Source organism: Benincasa hispida, chromosome 8, assembly GCF_027475165.1.
Source record: "Benincasa hispida cultivar pf3 chromosome 8, pf3_genome.v1.1, whole genome shotgun sequence".
NCBI classification, from domain to species: domain Eukaryota; kingdom Viridiplantae; phylum Streptophyta; class Magnoliopsida; order Cucurbitales; family Cucurbitaceae; genus Benincasa; species Benincasa hispida.
This window is the reverse complement of record NC_143485.1, coordinates 25,084,697-25,099,558: the sequence shown is the minus strand read 5'-3', so window position 1 is coordinate 25,099,558 and position 14,862 is coordinate 25,084,697. Positions and strand designations below refer to the sequence as shown.

The window sequence follows — 14,862 nt, the reverse complement described above, 5'->3', positions numbered from 1 at the left end:
TGAATCATGAGTGAGTTATGAATTCCTACCTATGAGAGTTCGTCTTTTGATTTGCATGCGTGAGAATGACTCAAGTAGCCGATTCAATAAGCTTACCAGTTTGGGGACTTGACCAAATATGGAGCTAGGAACATAATTTAACAAGATGGAATTCACTCATTCTCATATAGGATACATAGATTAGTAATTCTCTTAAGTGCTGATTCGGGACTTGAAAAATGAGACCTCACTATCTCACTTAATCAAGAAGGACTTGGTTTATGATTGAATCATAAATATATTGTTCATTAGAGGACTCGTGGTAATTAAGGTGCAAGATATAATTATAAGGGTAAAACGAACATTTGACCTAGTTGTAACTACTAAAGAGTTTAATTAATCAATTTTATATCATTAGAGCTTATAATCTATAGGTCCATAAGTTTCTCTTGCTAGCTCATACAAATAATTAGGAATTAATTCGGTTAAAAGAAATTTTGAAGGGTTCAAATTGATTTTAATATATTTGATCTATTGAATGTGGAAAGACATATTTATTATATTTGATACATTAAAATATCAAATAAAATTATTAATGTATTAAGATACATTAAATTAAATTATATATATTTAATTTGAATGAGGTTCAAATAAGAAAAAATATATATTAAGAAAATTTAATAACCAAAAGAGATCCAATTATTTGAAATGTATATAAATAGATATATATAGATAGATGAATATTAATATTTTAATATTAGATATATAAATAATTTTATTTAGGCAAATTTTGCCATTACTACAAGGGCTTTAATATCGATTTAAAATTGTCATTATAGGGGTACAATGTCGGTTGAAAACCAACATCGAAGATCATATTATAAAAGGTCTTTAATATTGGTTGTCTTTAATGTCGAATTTAAACCGACAACATAAATGACCAAGATTTCAATGCCAGTTATCTTCATTATCAGTTTTCAACCGACGTTGAATACTATCTTCAATGTCAATATTCAACCGTCATTGAACATCATCTTCAATGTCAGTTTTGTTAGTAATTGTTCGATATTAAATGTTTGTCATCGTTTTTTCATTGAAAAATTTAAAATATATACATATATATATATATATATATATTTTGCTTATGCACGTGCAAAGCAATAATGCTTCTTTCTTTCTTTCTTTTTTTTTTTTTTTAAAAAAATACAATAGTATTTCTCTTTTACCTATACATATACAAAATAAAATCTCAATTGCTTTTGTATATACAACTCAACTTTCAACAAACACAAAGATTAACTAATTCACAACAAAAAAAGTGATGAATTGTTTAACTAAATAACGTATCAACAAGTTACATTGATCAATATATAAATAGAGCTCTAAAGTCTAAAGAATGAGACTTAAACCCATTAAACAATTTATCTTATAAACTTACGAACATAAACTAAACAAAGTTATCAAACCTAGCCACTCAACTCAATAATGTAAACAAATTCAACTCAATGATTTGGCTTCTAGTAAATCTTGTGGGTCTCATACCTGGATATGCGTATGAATTGGCTTTTAAGGATTGTTACAGAGAAACCATCAATGTTGAGAACAATGTTCTTTTAAGAAACAAACTAACACAATAGGAGGAACATTCTAATAAGAAAGAGAAAAATGAAAAATGAACAAATTAAGAGGTTTTCTGATAAACAACTAGGAAATTGACAATAAAATACCAATTAGAAACAACAAAGTAAGAGGAGAAATGGGCAATAACATACCAATTAGAAACAACAAAGTAAGAGGTTGTGTTCATAAAATACAAGTAATATCTAATTGCACTAACCTGCTTATTTGCAAAATCTAAGGCAACTCTTCTTACTGAACAAATACAAAAGAAAAACTATTGAAGAACCTTACTATTTTTCATCATTACTAAAATTAATTTTAAAATTTTACTTTATAATTATTTTAAATTAATTAATATACTTTAACGCTGAAAACTAAAGTAAATATTAGTGGAGTAAAAAGTATAAATCTTGAAATTTATAGATCAAATTTAAACAAAACTCAAATCTTAAGAGTAAAATTGTAATATTTTGAAATCTATAGAAATTAAATTGAAATCAAATTCAAAATTTCTAAAAATGTAATATTTTAAAATCTAATGACTAAATACAAATTAATTTGAATCACTCTTGTCGAGTCATAATTTACTTATATAACATGTGATAAACACTAACATATAACATGTGAATCACTTTTATTTTTGTTTAATATATAAAACATTCTTCATTTCAATTTTCAAAACAATAAATGTTTCTTTGTTGTTGTTATTAATTAGTGCATTTTCAGTTTCAAGAGAAAAATAATAATAAAAATATTTAGTCTGACTCTTAAATAGTATTTTATTTTTGTTTTTTTCAGTCAATTATACTTTTCAAATTTCAACCACAATAAATTTAAAATTTTTCATTCAATTTTTTTTAATACAAAAAATAATTAATTAATCAAGCATAAGACAAGAAAATTAAATAAAATAGATAGATGCCATACTGTTTAAAGGTAGAAGTTTTATAGATAGTATGAAGTATTGATAAACTTGGATAATTCAAAGCTTGTATTTGATGTATCATGTGTAAATTAAAACTTGGGTAATTAAAAAAGTATAGAGGGAAAGTTAATTATTATTTTTTTTCTAAAAGAAAAGTTAATATACTAATAATATGAGTTAATTTTAGGTTGATTGAAAATAGGAGAGTTAAATTTGGACTTTTAGAAATAAAAGAAACTAAAACTAGAACAAGTTTCAAAACTAAAGAGATCAAAATAATATATTTTTAAAAATATATTGATGTATATGTAAGTTTTAAGAAAATTATTTTTAAATGACAAAACTATTAAAAATATTTACAACTAATAACAAAATATCACAGTCTATCTGTGATAGACTGCGATAATATTTGTGTCATGATAGATATAGATAATAGTTTATTGCTAGACTTTGATATTTTGCTATTATTTGTAAATATTTTAGTTCATTTTTCTATATTTGAAAACTATCCTAAGTTTTATAAAAAAATCTAACCAGATTAAAATATCCAAAGCTTGACTCAAATATGTTTGAACTTGAAGAATAGTAATTTTCTATCATCATCATCTTGCATGATCCAACTTCAAACTAAATATTTATTTAATTAGTCTTAATATATACCAAAATGAGCATAATTCATTTGGCATCATATTTGTATTATCGAAAGTAAGAGACTCGATTTTTCACGTTAAATAGTTTAAAAAGTAGTATAAATATTTGTCTACATTTGATAATCATTTGCTTTTTGTTTTTTGATTTTTAAAAATTATATTTGTTTTCTCACAATTTTTTAATCATAGGTTCCCTCTTTCCTAAAAAGATTTGAACTTTTGGATAAATTTCAAGTAAAACCAATTTTTTTCAAACTATTTTTCTCGTAATTTTCAAAAGTTAACTTGAATTTTAAAAATACATCTAAATTGTAAGTAATTAAACATAGAAACTTAGGGTGTATTTGGAATACATTTTCAAATGTTTAGTTTAAAAGATAAGTCATTTTGGAAGAAGAGGAGTGTTTGACAACCACTCAAAATAATTTTTCAAGTATATTTTAATAAGTTTTTTATCAAAAGTAAATAAAAATGAATATTTTGAAAAAACATTTTTTTTCAAATCAATTTAAAAATGTCCTTAATTTTCAAACTGAAAAATTAAAGACTAAATAATCATCAAGTGGTCATAATTAAACTTTGAAAAGAGCCTCTATGTATGGATTAGAATTGGTTAAACCCTCACATCATTTCCACCCAAGAAAGGAAAAAGGTCTATAAATTTTGAAAGATTGAGGACCCCTCAAAGTTTTTTTTTGAAAAGTATCCTAAAATAAGGCTTAAAAGTTGGTGTGAGTGAAAAAAGAAAAATTTGAAATGCCATTTGGCTAAAAATAAAGCCTATATGGGCATGCAACTACATGCACCTCATTGGACTAATTTAATTTTGAAAGCCATCAATAGCTGTTTCCCACCATACTATACTTCTTTCACTTCACTTTTCCAAATTTCTCTCTCTCTACAAACTCTTGATAGTGACCTAAGATAATATATTAGGGCTTGCTTGATTCATTTGTGAGATTTTTCTATTTTTTTTTTTAAATACTTGAATGCATTTGAGGCTATATATTTATCTACATTCGTCCGATCATAATTTATTAAATGATAATTTTTTCTTATTTTTCTTTTAGAATATTTAACATTTTTTATGTGGGTAATTAGTATGAAATGTACAAAGATGGGTTTAATTTGAAATGCACCTTACTATTGTTTTTTTCTATTGGAATTAGTAGGTGAATCGACAAAAGTAGAGTAAAGGATAAAATTGCAATACTTATTTAAGTTTATGATACAATTAGATGAAATCGAACTTTAGTGTGACAAATAATAGATAAATCCCTCTGGTGTTGGTTTGATCGTCCTTGTCTTTGTTAAGGGGCCCAGTTGTGAGGTTGCTGCTCTTCTCTCTCTTATTGAGGGTACTTAGATGGTGAAGGCTCTGGGTTTTTCTCTTTGGTCTATTCTTGTGGTTGATTTTATGGTGTATTGGGGAGTTCGTTTTTCTTAATTAAAGGTATATTAGAGATTCTTTTCTTCCTTTAGCGTTGTTCCTTTGTGGTTGGTAAATCTAAACTTTTAGTGAACCTTTAAGATCTCTTTGATTTGTTAAAGAACGTATGTTAGCTTTCTTTTGTTGTGGTTTCATAGCTTCTTTTGGCTTGGGCTACGAACTTATCTTTTGTTTTTGCTTATTTCGTTTGTTTGGTTGTTTTGTTTGTGAACTCTCGTTTTCGTATTTTTTTGGTTCCTTGACCTTAGACTAAGAGGTTCCCTTTTTGCAATACACTATATCATTTTTACAAAAGAAGAAGAAGAAAGATTTCATCTCAAAATCAATTAACAATAAAATACATAAACTTTTATGAAACTATAACCTTAGCAATTATATTTAATCTAAACATATTATCAAACAAAGTTTGTGAAAATGATTTAAATTGGAATCTAATTTTGTAAATATGCTACAAAGCACATATGATTATAAAAACAACTTTATTTTTTTATTGAATTCCTTATTATTTTCAAATTTCCAATTTTTAGAACACTCACCAACCAAAGTGCACCCAAGTTTTGAACCTCAACTATTGTTTTGGACATACATAGAAGGGCATAACCGTGGTACCATCCCACCAAGTTTGGTTTGAATGAGACATATCACATGTCAACTATATATATACAACTCATTTAATGTTACAATGTCAGGTCTCTCTATCATCATATCCATAGTGGTCATATGATTTTACTCATATATATGTATAGCTCTTTCTCATCTTCTAATTAATTTATATGTCTTTTTAAACGCCTTTTAAATTCTAAATAAATGTTTAACTTTAATTTTAGAACTTTGAAAAGTGTTCTAAAAAGATCTTGGTTGAGTTTTTACGTTAAATGATAGATGAAAATTGATGTAGTAGAATGTAAAGATTAGAAAACATATAGGACACTATTCACCACTCAATTTCAGTTATTTATTAGAAGAGAATATTACTATCGTCATTATTTTTCATTTTAACTAAATATATACATCGATGACATCATTTGTTTATTTAACATTAATTGTATAAATGATGTTATTTTATAATGTATGCCTTCATTTATTCCACACTAAATAATTTTAATGAAGTTTTCAAAAGTTTTTTTTTTAAAAAAATTAAAGATATTTCAAATTAAAGTTTATGAATTGAAATGAAACATTTGGAAGTTTATATAGGGTCATAAACAGAAACATATACTTAAAACTTTGAAAAGTATACTCACATAATTTTTTAAAAAAAATTTTAACCTTCATAATTATTGTCATATGAAAGCTCTCGCATCAGCAAAAATGCTGTCTTTTACTTATATACTCGAAAATTTTTCATTATGTTGAGTTGAGTTTCCTTTTTCTTTATTCTTTTCCCCAATGTTATGATCACTGAAGTTGTTATCAATTGCTTTTGTGGTCCTGTTAGATATAGTTGCAAAATTGGAGCCTTTCTAGGGTTATATGATGAGAGAGAGATTGTACTAAGTGATTGTGGATTATGAGTTTTAAGCATTACAAGACCTTTGTGTGTCCTTTTAGAGCTCATAAATTGAACCCACTTTAATTTGTAGGGCGCATGCATTTGAATTTGTGGGCACCCTGTCCTACAAAGTGGCTTTTGCCTTCAACCGCCACTACAGGAAACTAGATATATTCCTCTACCAACTGTCAACTTACTTTTTATACAAATAGCAAAAAAGGATTTCAATACCAAAATCAGATAGGTGATCTTCAAAATGGAAACGAAGTCGGTTCAAATTATCGTTCGATTTTAAGTTAGATTTACCTCATACATGAAGTATAGTAAATATATTAATAAAGAGAATGACCTTTGGTGTTTACCTTTTTGGAGATGGATTTCCCCTTATCTTACACAAGTAAGGATTAGATCTGGTTGACTCAATGATTAGTTGGTCATGGATTTATTCGAACTTCAGTTCAACTTCTTTTCCTAACTTTTGTCATATTTCGTTGAGTTCAATATTGTTGAGAATCCCACATTGGAAAAATCAAGGGGACTCACACTCTTTATAACATAGATGAGTTACTTCTCTCATTGTTCATTGGTTTTGAGATGGAACCCCATACTATCAAACATGGTATTAGAGCCCATAAAGTCCAAACAGGTGATGTCGGTTCAATAAGAAGAAATTGTGATCCAACTTTATAGTTTGTACGACACAAGCAAGAAACATAAATGAAATAATTTTTTTTTTTAAAATAAAAAAATCAAATAATTAAAAAATGAAACTTTAATTATTAGTTTACAGGACATAATACCTTTGTGATATGACTTGTGAGTTTGTATAAATTTAAAAGAGAAATTAGACTACACTAATTTTTTTTCTCTGACTTTTGTTCTTTACAGTGGTCTATATCCATATTGACTCCGTCAAGCAGCAGAAGATAAAGCTGCACAGTTTGTGGTGTAGATGTTGGGGAATTACTTTGGGCGTTTGGCCTATATAGCAAAAAGCAAAAATTATTTTGAGAGAAAAGTTAGGAATTTGTTATACATTGGTAGATTTTGCTTTACCAAATGAGTATATATTTAAAAGCTCAGAAAGGAGTTTTCAAATTGTGTTACAGTGGAAGTAGGAACTTTCTCCATATACGCGCTGTCGCTATTGTACATCCGTACAGACGGATTCAGGTAACCATATGTTTGTGCGTAAAAAGAAGTAACTTTTTACTACATTTGTCTTTACTTTTTATCAAAGGATTTACTGTTTTATTACTGTTTTTTTTAGCATTTTATGATTTATGTGATTTGAAAAATTAATTCTCAGATCTAAAAATGTTTTTCCTTCTTGATAAAATCTCTGAAATTTGGAGAGATGGTACATAAAACCTCTATTCTTCTTCTTTTTCTTCCCATTCTGGCTTTTATAAAACCTCTCTTCTTCTTCTTCTCGATCTATTTTTTAGTCCTTTTTAAGCTATTTTCTGTCTGATTCCATTCTATTATCTGACGAGTGCACGTTATAGATCGGGTTAGAGATCGAGTGTTGTATAAACTTTAGGGAGCAATTGGCTTCTTGCGTTTTAGCACTGAAGTCGGTTTTTATACTTTTAAGGTAGTGGATTCCTCCATCGCACAACAATCTTCGTTTGATAATAGAGGAATTAAGGCATCTTGAATGTGAGTGAAGGAACTGTCTTATCCAATTGAGCCAGCGCACAAGTGAAAGTGTGGCCTCTCTCTATCTCTATCTCTATCTCCATCAAGTGTGTGTTAGGCATATAATATCAAAGCCAACCCAAGTGCCAAAGATAGGTCAAGAATCAAGTGCTTGTCAAATGGGGATTCTCACTTGTTTGTTTTTTTGGGCTCTTCAAATTAGTGTATATATATGTTGTTGATGAGCACTATGAGTGGTAAAGCAACAAACCCTTGACTTTAAGACTTCAATTTGTATCCTATATATGCTATGCTTTTTCTTTCCCTTTTTCCCTATTTAGATTATTCTGCCAATCTCCAAACCCCTTTGAATGGTTTCACAATAAATGTCTTTCCCTTCATAATGTGTGGATTGGATTAATTTGGATTATTATTCCTTTTTCTTTGGAAGCTAACACTGTCCATGCAATTTCTAATGGTTTCATCTTCTTCAAACTCACTACATATATTATATAGCATGATCTATATTTGGAGTTCAAAACCCTTGAAGCCTTCAAAGTGGGTTATCATGAGAGATTTAGGTCTATATGTTGAGCCAGAGCTCCAAGGTGAGATGGCCACTTGAGGCTTCATACATGTGATCCAACTGAAATCTCTCTAGCTCTTCTCTTTTGTTTCTCATTATATTTGATGAAAAATATCTCTATTCTCTTTTATTTGTCATTTGATGAAACTCCTTAATTAATACTAATAGGGATGTTATTAATAACACCTTATTGTTCGGTTAAAATAAATAACATAGTTCAATTGACAACAAAAATTGTACTATCAACTTCGGTATCAAAGGTTCGATTTCCTCAACTCATATATTGAAAAAAATTAAAGAAACCACCCTTATGGTCTATTGGACATAGGAAACTCGCATGCATTCGTTGTTGCTGCGGTTTCTTTGTTGACTTGTCTGTCGCCCCCTTTCTCTGGTTTAGTCTTGTTTTTTGAGTTAACCTATGTAAGAGTTATTTGCGTTGATGTGGGGTTGAGTCAATAACACTTTGATGCCTAAGTTAGTACAAGAATCGTATTGTTCAGTTAAGCATAAAGAGTAAGATTAGAACTTTCATCGGGAGTTGTTGAATGATGCTATTTATAATGGCCTCTCATCTAAAACTCTGGCTTAACCACTAGTGATATTAGGGTGATTGCAGTCCTCAAGGTTGCAAAGGGCTAGGGTCGAACTCAACCTAATTATTTCTCGATTGATATATTTTTTTCGGCTTGACTACTCGACTTGAAACTCGAGGCTTGAATTTGAGCTCGGGGTAATGTACTAATCAATTGATTTATTCTTATGTTGACAAATCTTGATAGTTGAGGCATTTACTTCTTACTTTGAGGTTGGTGATTCAAATATCCACTCCACATTTATTGTAAAAAAAATGATATTATTACAATATTGGTGTTGGATTATCTTGAATATGTTATCTGGTGCTTTGAATGACCTAGTACGGGGGTCTTGCTACCAAGTTAGCGAGCCAATGTCCAGGGACGGCGTGCCTTGGTTGGGATTCGGGGGGCAACGCCCCCAAACCTAAGTTAAATTTGTATTTACCGTTATTCAATTATTTATGATTATTTACAATTATGACCCTAGGATTTAGAGAAGTGCACTATATAAACTCTTTAACCCTAGAGGCGTCATTTATTCTGTTACTTGTAATATCTGTAACTTGTAATATTCTCTCTAGTAAAACTGTTATTTTCCTCTACCTTGTGAACATAGCTAACACACTGTTAGTGAACCAAATAAATCTGTGTGTCGATTCTCTATTCTTTTTACATTTTCTATATTCTTTTAACGGTCGATTTTGTGATAGTTGGAGTTAGGAAAGACAAATACGTCTTTACTAACCTACTATCGGGTGAACATTTTGATATTTGATTTTTTGGTGAATGTTATAATGTTTCAATTAGTTGAATTGTATTCAAATTGTCTATTAAAGTATTATTTAGAAACCACCGACTACAAAAGACTATTGGATATTTAATAAAAGTCAAATTCATGATTATTCTATATTGACTATACTAGAGATGTCCACGGGGAGGGAAGGGGCGGGGCCGAATTTATGTTGTGTCAAATACCCATTTCTTTCCCTATCCCCGTGAAATTCCCCATGGGGATCGGGGCGGGGATTCCCCGCAGGGAATTTTTCCCCATAATATTTTTTTTTGTTAAAAGTCAATTAATTTAAATCACTAATATAAGAAAATTTTAATTAAATAATTAATTTTATCACTTAATTGTTTATTAATTTAAAGATAAATTACTCAAATTTTACATAAATTAATTTTTTTTAGTAGAAAGAAATAAATATAAATCAAATTATTCACATATATAATCTAAATTTAAACATTTAATTTAAACATATTCATTATCTTTCCCAATAAATAATCAAATATGAAATTTAAATGTAATATTTATATAATAATAATAATAACATAACATTAGATAACTATATCAAATAAATATGTAAAAACTAATCGGAGCAGGGACAGGGAACAGGGCGGGGCCGGGGTGGGGGACGGGGAATGCATTCCCCGTCCCCGTTCCCGTTTAGCTCACTCACTCCCTCCCCATTCCCCGCCTTGTTTAGGGTGGAACCCCGTCCCCATAGAGAAATTGGACATCTTTCTATACATAATAATCAAAATAAGTGATATAAATATGAAAACCAAAATAAATAAGGTGCTTGAATTTCCTGAAAAACTTAGATTATAACCAGCAAATGGATGTGGTTTGTAGTTTTCATCAACTATACAACTTAGATTGAAATGGTGGATCCCCTAATGAGAAATAAGAGGGTGAAGAAATATATCATTTTGAGGATTATAACCGAGATTAAAGTTTCCATAATCCTCCAAGATGACTATACTAGAGCATTACCAAAATTACTTTTGCCATGATAAAAACAAATTCTATTTTAAAAGGGTGAATATTTGGTTCCACTCAAAATTATGACCCAAATTATAAATGTGTCTCTTTTTTCTACATTAATCTCAAACAATGTATTAAAAAACATTCAACTACTAATATATGCAACATTATTAAAGTATTTAACTACTTTTGAAAATTTGAAGATATTTTCTAAATGAGGTAGTAACAATTTTTGTATACTGACAATAAGAATATTTTTTTAAAAAATATTTGTCAAAAGTTAAAAGGTATTATTGAAAATTTTGAAAGTTTAAGGATATTTTTAAAACAAAAATACTATCAATGTCCATCCAAAATTTACGTGAAATGTACTCTTGAAATTTTGAGAATATTATTAAAACTTTTAGAAGTTCACGAGTATTTACGAAATAAAGTATAAAGTTCAAAGGTATTTTTTTAGAATATTATTAAAACTTTTAGAAGTTCACGAGTATTTTTGAAATAAAGTAAAAAGTTCAAAGGTAATTTTTTTATACTTTTAGTTAAGTAATTAATTTATAAAAATATCAACAGCCAAAACTAAAAAAAAAAAAACATTTTTAATAGAAAATTTAAACTAAAATATAATGTCTTGAACTATAATGATAACTAATAGGCCAAAATGATTATGAAGTAGGATCTTAATCTTTGAAGTATAATGCAATGATGATTTTTTAACAATTTTTTTGATGCTATTATTGTTCAACGCAAAATAAATGTACATGCCAAAATACTTGCTCTCACCCAATTTGGCCATGTTATGGGTTTTCAAACCAGCAAAAGATCAAAAGATAAAATCAAATCAAGAGAGTTACTGAGCCCAAAAAGGGACCTGAATGTGGGTGAAGAGCAGGTCTAGGAGAGTTCCAATATACAAAGAAAAAATCATGCACTCCAAAATCACGGTAATTAGACACTAATTAGAATGGAGTTTGAGGTGTTTGCACAAGTGGGAAATGTGGGAAAATCCCACTTTCTTAAATTCAATTAATTTTGAAATTCATAAATTCAAAATGTAATTTTTTTTTATAAAATTAATTAAAATTTTTAAAAAATAGAATTAATTCTAAAAATTAATTTAAAATAAAATTAATTTTAATTAATTTAACAATTTAATTAATAATGATTTAATATCAAATATTAAATTATTTAAAATTAATTTAAATAATTTAATTAATAATATTAAGATGATGTCAAATATTAAATTAATAATTAACACCAATCCCAATCATGAGTCCCTATTCATGTGTCCAATATTTAAATCATATTTAAATATTTTTAACTCTCTAAATCGTTAAGTATATCAAATATAAATAACGGTTACTCTCTAAGCCGAATTTGAACAATTCAAATTCTCTCATCACACTATTCTATGGTTTAGTCCGATATGAGCTAGTAGGGGACCTAATGGACATACGGATCATGAGCTCCAACGATATGAGATTAACCGGTTAAACTCTTTAACCTAGTTAATCAATATTCATTAACTATCAGGACACTCCACTATAGTCCAGTAGTTAATGTTTCTCACTATAGAAATATTTTTGTCTGCTCGATATAACTATGAATAGTAAGTCGATCATTCACAAGTTGTTCGTAACTACATCTGGGTCAAAATTACCATTTTACCCCCGTAACTACTGAAGGAACATGTGAAGGGCCTTGAGCGGAAATGTGGATCTTCTCAATTTTTGTTTTTTCACATAACACAAATTACGGAAACATGATTATACAATAAATACAAAAATTATTGCATGCAAAATAAAATTAAAGAAAGAGGAAGAATAGAGTTTGAGAAACTTTTTACCTTTGAAGAACTTTTCTTCACAAAAAATCCTTTCTCCGGAATTGATCACGATCAAATCCAAATAGCCACCACCAAAAGTGTTTCATCTTTATTCTCTAGGATGAGAATAAAAAAGGAGTTATGCGGGCTCTTGGAATTTTGGAAGAGAGAGAGAGATTGAGAGTCATTGAGAGAAGAGAAAGTCTGGGAGATTATTTTAGAGAGAACCCCAGTTGTTTTCTTAATTTTTATATTAAGAAGATTAAACAAAACCCACTCTGTCCCTAACTCCCTATCACGTATGAAAAAGAGAGACCATAATTAAATTCAAAATTTAATATAAAATAAATATAATAAAATATAATATATATTTATATAATAACGAATTTATCATATAATATATATATGAAACCATATGTTATATCGCATATAACATATTACCTATAGTTTTTATATTGAATCAAATATATTATAACCAATAGTTTTTAATTATCTCATTAATACATGGTATTTAATATAAATCCTATTTATATTAAAATTAATTATATGAATCTAATTCACATAATTAATATTTGAATCATATTCAAATATTTATATCTTCTTAAATAAACTTTATATTATAATGTATCAAATACATTATAGTAATTATATTCTATATAATTAAATTAAATTAATTATATCACATATAATTGATTCCCTCAATTAATTTGAACAATTCAAATTAATCCAAAATTGATTCTCATTAAATCCTTGTTGAGCTACAGAGAGGACCTCATGGACTTTAACTTGAAGCTCCAATAGTACTTGAATAATTAATTAAACTCCATTAATTAAATTATTCAACATTCATTAACTGTCGGGCACTCCACTAAAGACCGATAGCTGCAGTCTTCACACTACAGATATATTTCTATGTCTATTGGATATAACCAGTCAATAGTGTGATGACCCTTCACAAATTGTTCGTAATTATAGCTAGGTCAAAATTACCGTTTGATCCCTATAGTTATATCTAACTCATTAGGTACTACAGATCTCTCTAATGAACAATAAGTCATAGTCCAACTATGACCAAACCTCTTTGGAGTCAGGAGAGAGCATGCTGCCACATTGTTCAAGCCCTGGAATCAGCCCTTAAGGGAGCAATTTATCTACTTTTCTCGACGTCGAGGAAGGAGTGAATTTCATCTTGTGTAGCCGTGTTCCCAGCTCCCCAATCAGACGAATCCCCGAAGTGGTAGCTTATTGAGTCAACGATCTGGCCACTCTTACCTATACAAATCAAAGAACCACCTTCATAGACAGGAGTTCACAACTTACTTAGTATTCAGGTCATGTCACCTATGGTCATCCTGGAGAAATGTAAGTCTTTATTATGAACGACGTTATATAATGAGACTAGTCATTTCGTGGTCTGGTCTTATATAAACTCCTTTGTATAGAATACCACCGCTCACATGTTTCCATATGAATGATCAGGATCAGATCATTTGTAGCACTTTACATGTAACACCCCACACATTTTTTTAGTAATAATATAATTTCAGTAACTTTATTATTTGGAATTTCAGAAATTTTTATTAATTAAGGGCATTTTTAGAATTTTGGACTTCAAGTGTAAGTGCGAAAATTTAATTGTTGGCGTGAAATTATTCAATTTGAAATTCAATTTGAAAATTAATGGTAGGGATTAATTTTCTTTTGAAACGAAAAGGAATTTAATAGTAAAACGGAAAGGAATTAAATGTAATGGAATTTAATAGTATAAAACGGAAAGGAATTAAATGTAATTATATTTATTTCCTTTTTTTGTTTTATTATTATTATTATTATTATTATTATTATTTTTTTTTTTTTTATAAAAAGTCAAACCCCACCTCTCATCTGTTTGTTTTCTCCTTCCAATGAACAACGGTAATGCCCACAATCTCCAACCAATGTCCTCTGACGCTGCAGCATACAACTTCAACGGCCACAATGCTTGCGACTTAGATTTGAGTTACCTACTTCTTAATGGCTCCAAATTTCGAACAACAACCAACAAGGATTAAAGTTGTTTTGCATGTTTGTTTGATTCAAGGTTCCATTGGGCAAGGAAGAGGTTGAGCTTCTAGTTTCTAGAGTTTGCGATTAAAGGTAAGTAATCTTACTACTGGAACTGCCCACGGGCCAGACATTAGATGTATGCTAGCATGATAAATGAATGATATGGCAGAATGACAGCATGATGGACTGATAGTATAGTATGACCAATGTATGTTCTGTTATGAGATCTGAAAGATTTATTTGTGCACATAGGCACTTGAATGCTAGCATGAGATGGTATGTGATTCCATATGGTTGTATTT

General features: G+C 28.8%; 1 long non-coding RNA gene across 1 annotated transcript; it reads left to right on the top strand.

The window, feature by feature from the left end:
* Positions 1–7,073: 7,073 nt before the first annotated feature.
* Positions 7,074–8,182, top strand: LOC150034449 (uncharacterized). The gene is made up of 2 exons (XR_016531433.1): positions 7,074–7,289; positions 7,714–8,182. It is a non-coding gene; the product is annotated as an uncharacterized LOC150034449 (long non-coding RNA).
* The last annotated feature ends 6,680 nt before the right edge of the window (positions 8,183–14,862 follow it).